The 9162-nt window shown below is 36.7% G+C and overlaps 1 pseudogene; it reads left to right on the top strand.

Moving 5' to 3' along the window:
• Positions 1 to 4919: 4919 nt before the first annotated feature.
• On the top strand, positions 4920 to 8148 carry LOC101720144 (protein CIP2A-like; annotated as a pseudogene).
• The last annotated feature ends 1014 nt before the right edge of the window (positions 8149 to 9162 follow it).

The following is a 9162-nucleotide window of genomic DNA, read 5'->3' as shown; positions in this document are numbered from 1 at the left end:
AATTCAAATCAGCACATTGTGTAATTGTACATTCTCACCAGAGTATAAAAAGACATAATAGCAAGTGGTTAATCCCCTCCCCCACCCTTTACCCTGCCCTTACTCCTTTTCTTCTTGCATCCCTGATGCTTAAAGACACAATAGGCAGCTTTTTCAGACTTGTTTCATTTATCCTGTGCACCTCCAGTCTCTAAAAGCCCTGTTCTCACACACTCTCCTGCCTTAGATCTCCTACAGCTGAAGACATTGAGGAAATGAGAAAAAATATAAGGCCTCATAAGTCAAACTAACACTTCATCACATACAGCGATGAGAGTTTAATTCAGTTATAATGCCACAAACCTCCAAGCAAAAGTTTCACACAAAACTGACTCCCATGTCACTCCTCACCTACTACCATCATCACAAGAAAAGGCACTAGAAAGTTTCTCTTGAGTTCTTTGGCTACCTCTTTATTTCCTGGATCCTTCTCATGAAGGTTTTAAGAAGCCTCTGAAAGCTAACAGAGAACATGCTGACATTACATGGTGGTTTCCAGAGAGGAATGCTTTTTCAATAAATGCTTCCTGCTGGTCTTGCCACATCACAGGAATTGTGGAAGACAGAGGCCGCACCCTGCCCCTACCAAGACACTGGCACCTCCTGTGGGGACAGAGGCCACCCCACCCCCCCTGCCAACACTGGCATGTTGTGTGCCCAGCAAGTGAGGAGAGAGGCTCCAGCCTGCCCCTGGCACCAATACTCAAGCCTCATGTCCCCACAGGAGAGGAGAGGGGCCCTGTGCCACCATACTGCTGACACTAGCACTTCACAGGCCCCATGAGTGAGGAGAGAGACCCATCCTCTGCTGCTGACACCAGCACCTTTGGGGCCCTGTGAGAGAGAGAGGAGAGAGAGCCCCTGCTTCACTCCTACCACTAACACTCGTCCCTCTTATGCCCCACAGTACAGGGCAGCAGAGGTGACAACCAAATGACTGACTTGAATGAGAATGAAACTAACTCCCAGGAGAGTTTCACCCCAAGTCTAATTTGTTACCCTACCACAGAGACTAGCCAACAGACAGCCTTAGAAGACAGGGTTGGAGGGGTGAGAGCTAGACAAAGATCTCCTGAGATCTCTGAGAAGCTCAAGGCAGTCAGGTATACTGAGTGTAAGCTTTAGAGGGGGTGGATCTGAAGGAGATGGAATTTAGTCCAGTGGTCTGCTTGAGCTTTGGCACCACTGCCTACATACATCCAGCAGAAACTAGTGGTCAGATTTATTATAGATCACTATCTGGGTTGCCTAAGTGTATGCACTAAAATTATAGACCTCTTTGCTCTGGTTAAGGGTAGTTCTTAGAGTTCGTCAGTATCCAGTTTATATTTGACAACATTGTTGTTGCTGACTAATATAACAGCCAAGGTGACTTATTGGTGCTATAAATTGGTTTTCTCTGTCTGCCAGTATCTGAATTGCCTGGGAGTCATAAACAATACTGTGGCTCATTTCCAAAGAACTGGGCAAAAGAAGCTGCAAATCTCAGCATAGAAAACAAACAAAAATTAGAAAACTGAGAAAATAAGGCAACAAAATGACTTTAATAACTCCTAACTCCCTCAAAGCTGGTCCAGGGGATATCATAAACCACTCAGCACAGATGTCTGAAAGGGAATCAATGGAGGTAACAAACAGTTTGATAGGGCTTGGGGGATTTGAAGAAGATATAATAATGAGATAATGATCCAAATGAAACAAATGATCAGTGAGTCTAGTGAAGACACTAATAAAAATCTAATGGAGCTAAAGAAAGATATATAAAACATGAATGCCCAATATAGAAAAGAAAAAGAGTCCATAAAAAATTTGAAACAGAATCCAGGAGTTAAAACTATGATGGAAAGTGTACAGCAGAAGCAACCAATGTGAGGATAGAGTGTCAGATCTAGAAGACAGGGCTGTCATTAGTGATCAATTAATAAAAGATACCTTAAAAACAACAAGGGAACATGAAAACCACATACAAGGGCTACTAGATGACTCAAAGAAGACTAATACAAGAGTAATTGGAATAATGAAAAATCAGGACACAGCATGAAGAGTATTAAAAAATTTGTTGAAACAACTAATAAACTTCCAGACATGGAAAAAGAATTTAACATGCAGATAATTGACGCAAGTGAAACCCTGAATGGCTATGATCAGGGAAAAAAAACCCACTCCACATCACATAATAATTAAAATTTCAAAAGTCCAACACAAGAACAACATCTGTTGGAGAAAAACAATGAATCACCTATGAAGGATAATCCATCAGAATTATAAAAAATGTCTCAACACAAACTTTAAAGACAAGGAGAGCTTCAAAAGAACTGTTTTGTGTCCTAAAAGAAAACAACTTCCAAGTGAGATTGATATATCCTGCAAAATTATCTTTCAAAATTGATGGAGAAATAAGACACTTCCATGATAAAGAGCAACTAAAGAAATTCATGATCAAAAAACCAACACTCAAAAAATTCTCAAGGACATCCTAGAAAGAATAAATAAAGCTAACAATGACAAAAGGTCTAATAGAATGAATACAAGAAGTAAGGTTAGCAATTAGATAAAAGAGAAAAAAAGCAAAACAGGAACAAGTAATTAATACAATGGCAGAAATAAAACAATAATTATCAATGTGAATGGACTCACCTCACCCATAAAAAGACACAGATTAGCAAAATGGATCAAGAAACAAAACCCAATTGTATGTTATCTACAAGAAACACATCTACACACACACACACACACACACAATCCATAGATTAAAAATCAAAGAATGGAAAACAATATTCCATGCAATGGGAACCTGAAAAAAAGCAGAAGTAGCTATCTTATACTCAGACAGAGTGGACTTTAAGCCAAAGATGTTCAAAAGAGGAAAAAAAGAGTACTACATATTTATTAACAAAACTATTCAACAGGACACGGTAACAATTATAAACATATATGCACCAAACCTTGGTGCACCCAACTTCATAAAACAAACACTAATGGACATAAAAGATTAGATAAACATCAATACAGTTATAGTGGGGGTGCACAATATCCCATTATCACAAGTAAACAGATCAAATAAACAAAATATTTTTTAAAAATCTCAAACTTGAACCAAACTTTTGACAAATGGACTTAATACATGCCACAAAGTATTCCACCCAACAACAGAATACATATTCTTTTCAGCAGCACAGAATACTTTCTCCAAAATAAACCATGTACTAGCTAATAAGTCATCCTTATGTAAATCCAAGATAATCCAAATTTTACCATGAATATTATCAGATCATAGTGCAATGAAACTAGAAATCAAAAGCAAAAGAAAACACAGAAATTATGCAAATGTACAGAAATTTTAAAATACACTCTTGAATAATCAATGGGTCACAGAAGAAATGACAGTTCCCAGAATTAAATGATAATGTCAGTACATGCCAGAACTTATGAGACACAATGAAATCAGTCCTATAAGAGAAGTTTATAGCTGTGAATGCCCACATCAGAAAAACAGAACAAGTCCAAATAAATCACCTAATGATACATCCTAAGGTGCTAGAAAAAACAGAAACAATACAAACCCAGAGCTTGTACAAGGAAGGAAATTATAAAGATCAGAGTAGAAATCAATGAAATGGAGGCTGAACAAACAATAAAAAGAATCAATGAATTGAAGAACTGGTTCTTTGAAAGAATAAACAAAATAGATAAATTAGTCAATCTTACCAAAATAAAGGAAAGAAAAGACCAAATCATGCAATTAAAAATGAAAAAAGTGAAATCACAATGGACACTGCTGAAATCCAGGAAGTTATTAGCAGCTACTTCACAAACACACATGCCAAAACATTGGACAACTCAGAAGAAATGGAGAGATTCCTAGGTACATATGAATTACTGAACCAAGAAGATTTAAAATCTTGAAAAATCTAATAACAGGCAAAGAAACTGAGGCAGTAACAAAAAACCTACCAAGAAAAGCCCAGGACCTAATTAAATCACTGTCAAATTCCACAAGAACTTCAGGAAGAATATAACATCAATACTCCTTAAACTCTTGAAATCAAGAGGAAAGGAGTATTCCCAAGATCATTCTTGGAAGCAAGCACTACACTGATCCAAAACCAGACAAAGATTAAATCAAAAAGGAGAACTACAGGCCAATCTCTCTAATGAATATAGATACAAAAATCCTCAACCAGATACTGGCAAACAAAATGCAATGGATCAAAAAGATCATACACTATGTCCAAATGAGCTTCATCCCAGGAATGCAAAGATGGTTCAACATAGGCCAATCAATAAATATAATCCATCACATAAACAGAAGCAAGGACAAAAGTCACATGATTATCCCCACAGACACAGAACAAAGTCTTTTACAAAATCTAAAACCACTTCATGATAAAAAAAAAAAAACTGAAGAAAATAGGCATAGACAGAGCTTATCTCAATATGGTAAAAGCCACTTATGACCAACCCACTTCCAACATCATATTAAATGGAGAAAAATTGAAAGTTTTCTCTATAAAATCAGGAACAAGTCAAGAATGTCCACTATTACCACTCCTGTTCAACATAGTCATTGAAACATTAGCCAAAGCAAGAGAAGGGATATGTATAGGAAAAGATGAAGTCAAATTATTATTTACAGATGACATGATCCTCGACTTACAAGACCCAAAAATTCCACCAAAACACTCGTAGAACTAATAACCAAATTTAGCAATATAGTAGGAGAAAAATAAATCCACAATAATCAATAGTGTTCCTACACACAAATTATGAGCTACTGAGAAAGAACTCTAGAAAACAATACCAAAAAAAGCACAGCAAAAGCTGGAGGCCAGAGTGGGCAGAGTGGTGGTGGTCCCTAGGCGGGGTAGGCACCTGTCCCCATGGACTCTACCACCTGCTTGAAGTCTTTGCTCTTGCCAACAGTCAGTACAAAGCTAAATCAGTACAAAGTTAAAGCACAAAGTTAAATCAGAGGCAAATGCCACTCAGCTTTTGTGGCACTTGGAGGTAATTTCTTTTTTTTTTTTTTTTTTGGTACCAGGGATCGAACTCGGGACCTTCTACTTGTGAGGCAGGCAGAGGAACCACTGAGCTAAATCCCCAGCCCTCTTGGAGGTAATTTCTGAACAAAAGCTCACACAACTGTTTACATCAAATCAGATATTACCAACTAAATGCCTGAGTTGCCTTGTAGAGCTGCTTGAAGACCCAAACATAAGTGCTTCACTGATCTTAAGTGTTATCAATTTGCTGTCTCAACTAACTGTGGACAATGAAATCAGAGACTGTCTTCAAAATACATACAACCTGAATAGTGTGATGGCAGCAGTGATTTGTCACAACAGTGCTTGCCACAGTGATTCAGTATTTTTGCAGTGCATTCAACTTCTACAGAAGTTAACATTAATGTCAAAATTTTCCATTCTGGTGCCAATATAGATGAATTAATCACATTCCTAATAAATCACTTTCAGTCTTCTGAAGATGAGTTAACAAGGGTGAAAAATAAGAACCAAGAGAGACTATACAAAGGTGCAAATTTCCAATGATGAATGTCATTATATTATATACCTAAAATGTACCAACGATTAGAATGAATAATCAATAATGTAAAATAGGAAGAAAAGGCCCAAAGGGGTAGGGGTAGTGGGAGGGACAGGGGAAAGGAAAGAAGGGAAAGGAAAAATGATGAGAAATGGAAATAAAGTCTTTGTAAATAGGGAAGGGTGGAGGGGGTGAAGGGAGGGCTAGGAATGGGGAAAAAATAAGAACCAAGATGCACTATGTAAAGGTACAATTCCCAATGAGAAATGTAATTGTATTATATACCTACAATGTACCAATAAAAGAATTTAATAAAGTGCAAAAAAAAATGCCTTGTCTAGGATTATTGGCAAATCTTTGTTGGCAAAATCTTTCTGTTCAAACACATATAAAGACTTTGAGTAGTGTGAAAAGCTTTTATCAAACTCTTAATAGCCTTCCTAGCCCATAGTAGCTTAACTGTAGTTCTGTTTGCACTTTCAATATTGTCCAGTTTGACATTAAATGAAGAGGTGGGAGAAAAGCTATTCCATGCATGAAACATTCATCAGACTTTTCAATTAATATTTAATATTCTCATAAATGGTGATGGTACCCTAACATGAAAGTATTCAGTTGACTTACTGATGAATCTCCTTAAGAATCCTAAAATTGCTAATTATCTTACCAGGTATGAGCACTTTTCTTCATGTCTTAATCAAGTATTAGGTCTTCTAAATGGGAAGGATCCTGATTCTTCTTCAAAGGTTTTAGAATTACTTCTTGCCTTCTGTTTAGTGCCTCAGTTACACCATGTGATCTCTCAGATGATCTCTGAACAGTTCTCATCAGGCAACACTGTTCTGGGAAGCCATTCTAAGTGCCTAGAGCCTACTGTGGCTCTGCATCATTGGTTAAGCTTGCCTTTGGATGGATCAGAAAACTGTTCTGTTTGGCATTGGAGTTGTTCAAGGAAATATTCAAGGATGCCATAGATACTTCTAACTTTTCCTCAGCTGACTGATTTGTGACCCTTCTGCTCCCTACAATCCTTGATCAGCTTCAGTTTACAGAACAGAATCTGGATGAAGCCTTAATAAGAAAAAAATGTGAAAGGATGGTCAAAACCATTGAAGTTTTGTTAACTCTGTGCGGAGATGATACTCTGAAAATGCACATTGCCAAAATTCTGACTACTATCAAGTGTACCACTATGATAGAGCAACAGTATACATATGGCAAGATTGATCTGGGGTTTGGAACTAAGGTAGCAGACTCTGAATTATGCAAACTTGCTGCTGATGTAATTTTGAAAACTCTTGATTTAATGAACAAACTTAAACAATTGGTTCCTGGTATGGAAGTAAGTTTCTACAAAATCCTTCAGGGTCCACGTTTGATTACTCCTTTGGCTTTTGCTTTAACATCAGATAACAGAGAAAAAGTGCAGTCTGGATTGGGAGTATTTTTGGAAGCCACTCCACTGCTAGATTTTCCTGCTTTAGTACTTAGAGAAAGTATAGCAGCAAACAATGCATATAGACAACAGGAAACAGAACATATGCCCAGTTGACTGCTTTTGCAATCATTAAATCACAGTTCTTCAACAACAGTGAAGTGTTTAACTCCTCCCCTATTAAAAGATAATGTTCCTGGATTGAACATTGAGGAGTTAATAGAGAAACTTCATTCTGGGGTGATGCTAAAGGATAAGACTAATGATGGGAGAATATCTGACATAATGGATGTGTATGAGATGAAACTATCCACATTAGCTTCCAAAGAAAGCAGGTTACAAGATCTCCTGAAAGCAAAAGCTTTAGCTCTTGCACAGGCTGATAGACCGATTGCTCGATATCACTGTCAGAGAACTCAAGCTGAGACAGAGGCACAGACACTTGCTGGTATGTTGAGAGAAGTTGAAAGAAAAAATGAAGAGCTTGGTGTGTTGCTGTCACAACAGCTTCAGTCAGAGAGAGCCCAGAGTGATACTGAGCATCTCTTTCAACATAATAGGAAATTAGAGTCTATGTCTGAAGAGCATGAAATACTGACAAAATCCTACATGGAACTTCTTCAAAGAAAAGAAGCTACTGAAAAGAAGGATAAAGACCTACAGATCACATATGATTCTCTGAATAAACAGATTGAAACAGTGAAAAAGTTAAATGAATCACTGAAGCAACAAAATGAAAAAACTATTGCCCAATTAATAGAGAAAGAAGAACAGAGAAAAGAAGTCCAGAACCAGTTAGACGACAGAGAACATAAATCAGCAAATTTGCATCTGCAAAAGTACAAGAAGAAAAGATTAAAATCTTACAAAAGGAAAGGGAAGATAAGGAAGAAATCATCAATATCCTTGGGAAGGAATTAAGCAGAACAGAACAGAAGAGAAAGGAGTTGAGCATTAAGGCTTTCTCCTTAGAGGTTCAGAAGGCCCAATTAGAAGGTCATTTGGAAGAAAAAGAGTCTGTGGTGAAACTTCAGCAAGAGGAATTGAATAAACACTCTCCCATGATAGCAATGATCCACAGTTTAAGTAGTGGAAAAATAAGTCCAGAAACTGTGAATCTTAGTATATAAACATTAAGGTATTTTTGAATTTGTGATCTGGTGATATTTTTTATGTATTTATGTGTTTGAGAGGTGTGGTTCAGGGAGGTAATTTATAACTCTAAAACAAGTGGAAATTATTATCTAATTATTAATTTAGTAAAGATCCTAATTTGATGCATATTTTATTTGGTCATCTGAATAGAAATTCTTTTTAATTTTACTTTCTACTTTTAGCTTTTATTGCTGGAAGTGTTCTTTGGTTCTTGCATTAGAATATCCTTTCTAAGAAACCTATATTTTTAAACTTCTAGTCTCTTTTGCTTATCTAATTTATTCTCATTTGTAATTACAATCATGGGTTGCTAAGCAACAAGGATACATTTTTATAAATGCATCATTAAATGAATATATTTACAGAAAAAAAGAAAATTATACCATTCACAATACATCAAGAAAAATTAAATTTTTAGGAATCAACCTAGTCAAGGAAGTGAAGACCTCTACAATAAAAGTCATATTACTCTGAAAAAGGAAATTAAGGAGGGCATCAGAAAATGGAAATGTATCCACTGTTCCTGGATAGGCAGAACCAATATAACAAAAATGGCTATACTTCCAAAACTGATGCACAGATTTAACCCAATCTCAATCAAAATGCCATCCACATTTAGCACAGATCTAGAGAAAACAATCCTAAAATTCACATGGAACCAGAAAGGACCCAGAATAGTAAAAGCAGCCCTGGATGACAAAAGCAAAGCAGGAGGCATCACAATCCCAGATTTGAGGTTATACTACAAAGTTACTATGATTTAAATAGCATGCTACTGGCACAAAAACAGGCATGTGGATAAATGGAGCAGAATAAAAGAAGCAGGAACAACCCCAGGTACATTCTTTAGCAAAGAAGCTGAAGACACACACTGGAGGAAAAAGAGCCTCATTAATAAATAGTGCTGGGAAAATTGGATATTTACATGAAGAAGATTGAGTCTAGAGCCATATATCTCACTATGTACTAAAGTAAAATAAAAATGGATC

The sequence above is a fragment of the Heterocephalus glaber genome, unplaced genomic scaffold, assembly GCF_053883595.1.
Source record: "Heterocephalus glaber isolate CG9 unplaced genomic scaffold, H.glaber_assembly_v1.0 deba00001523, whole genome shotgun sequence".
Classification (NCBI taxonomy): Eukaryota; Metazoa; Chordata; class Mammalia; order Rodentia; family Bathyergidae; genus Heterocephalus; species Heterocephalus glaber.
This window is presented reverse-complemented; position numbering and strand designations above follow the sequence as displayed.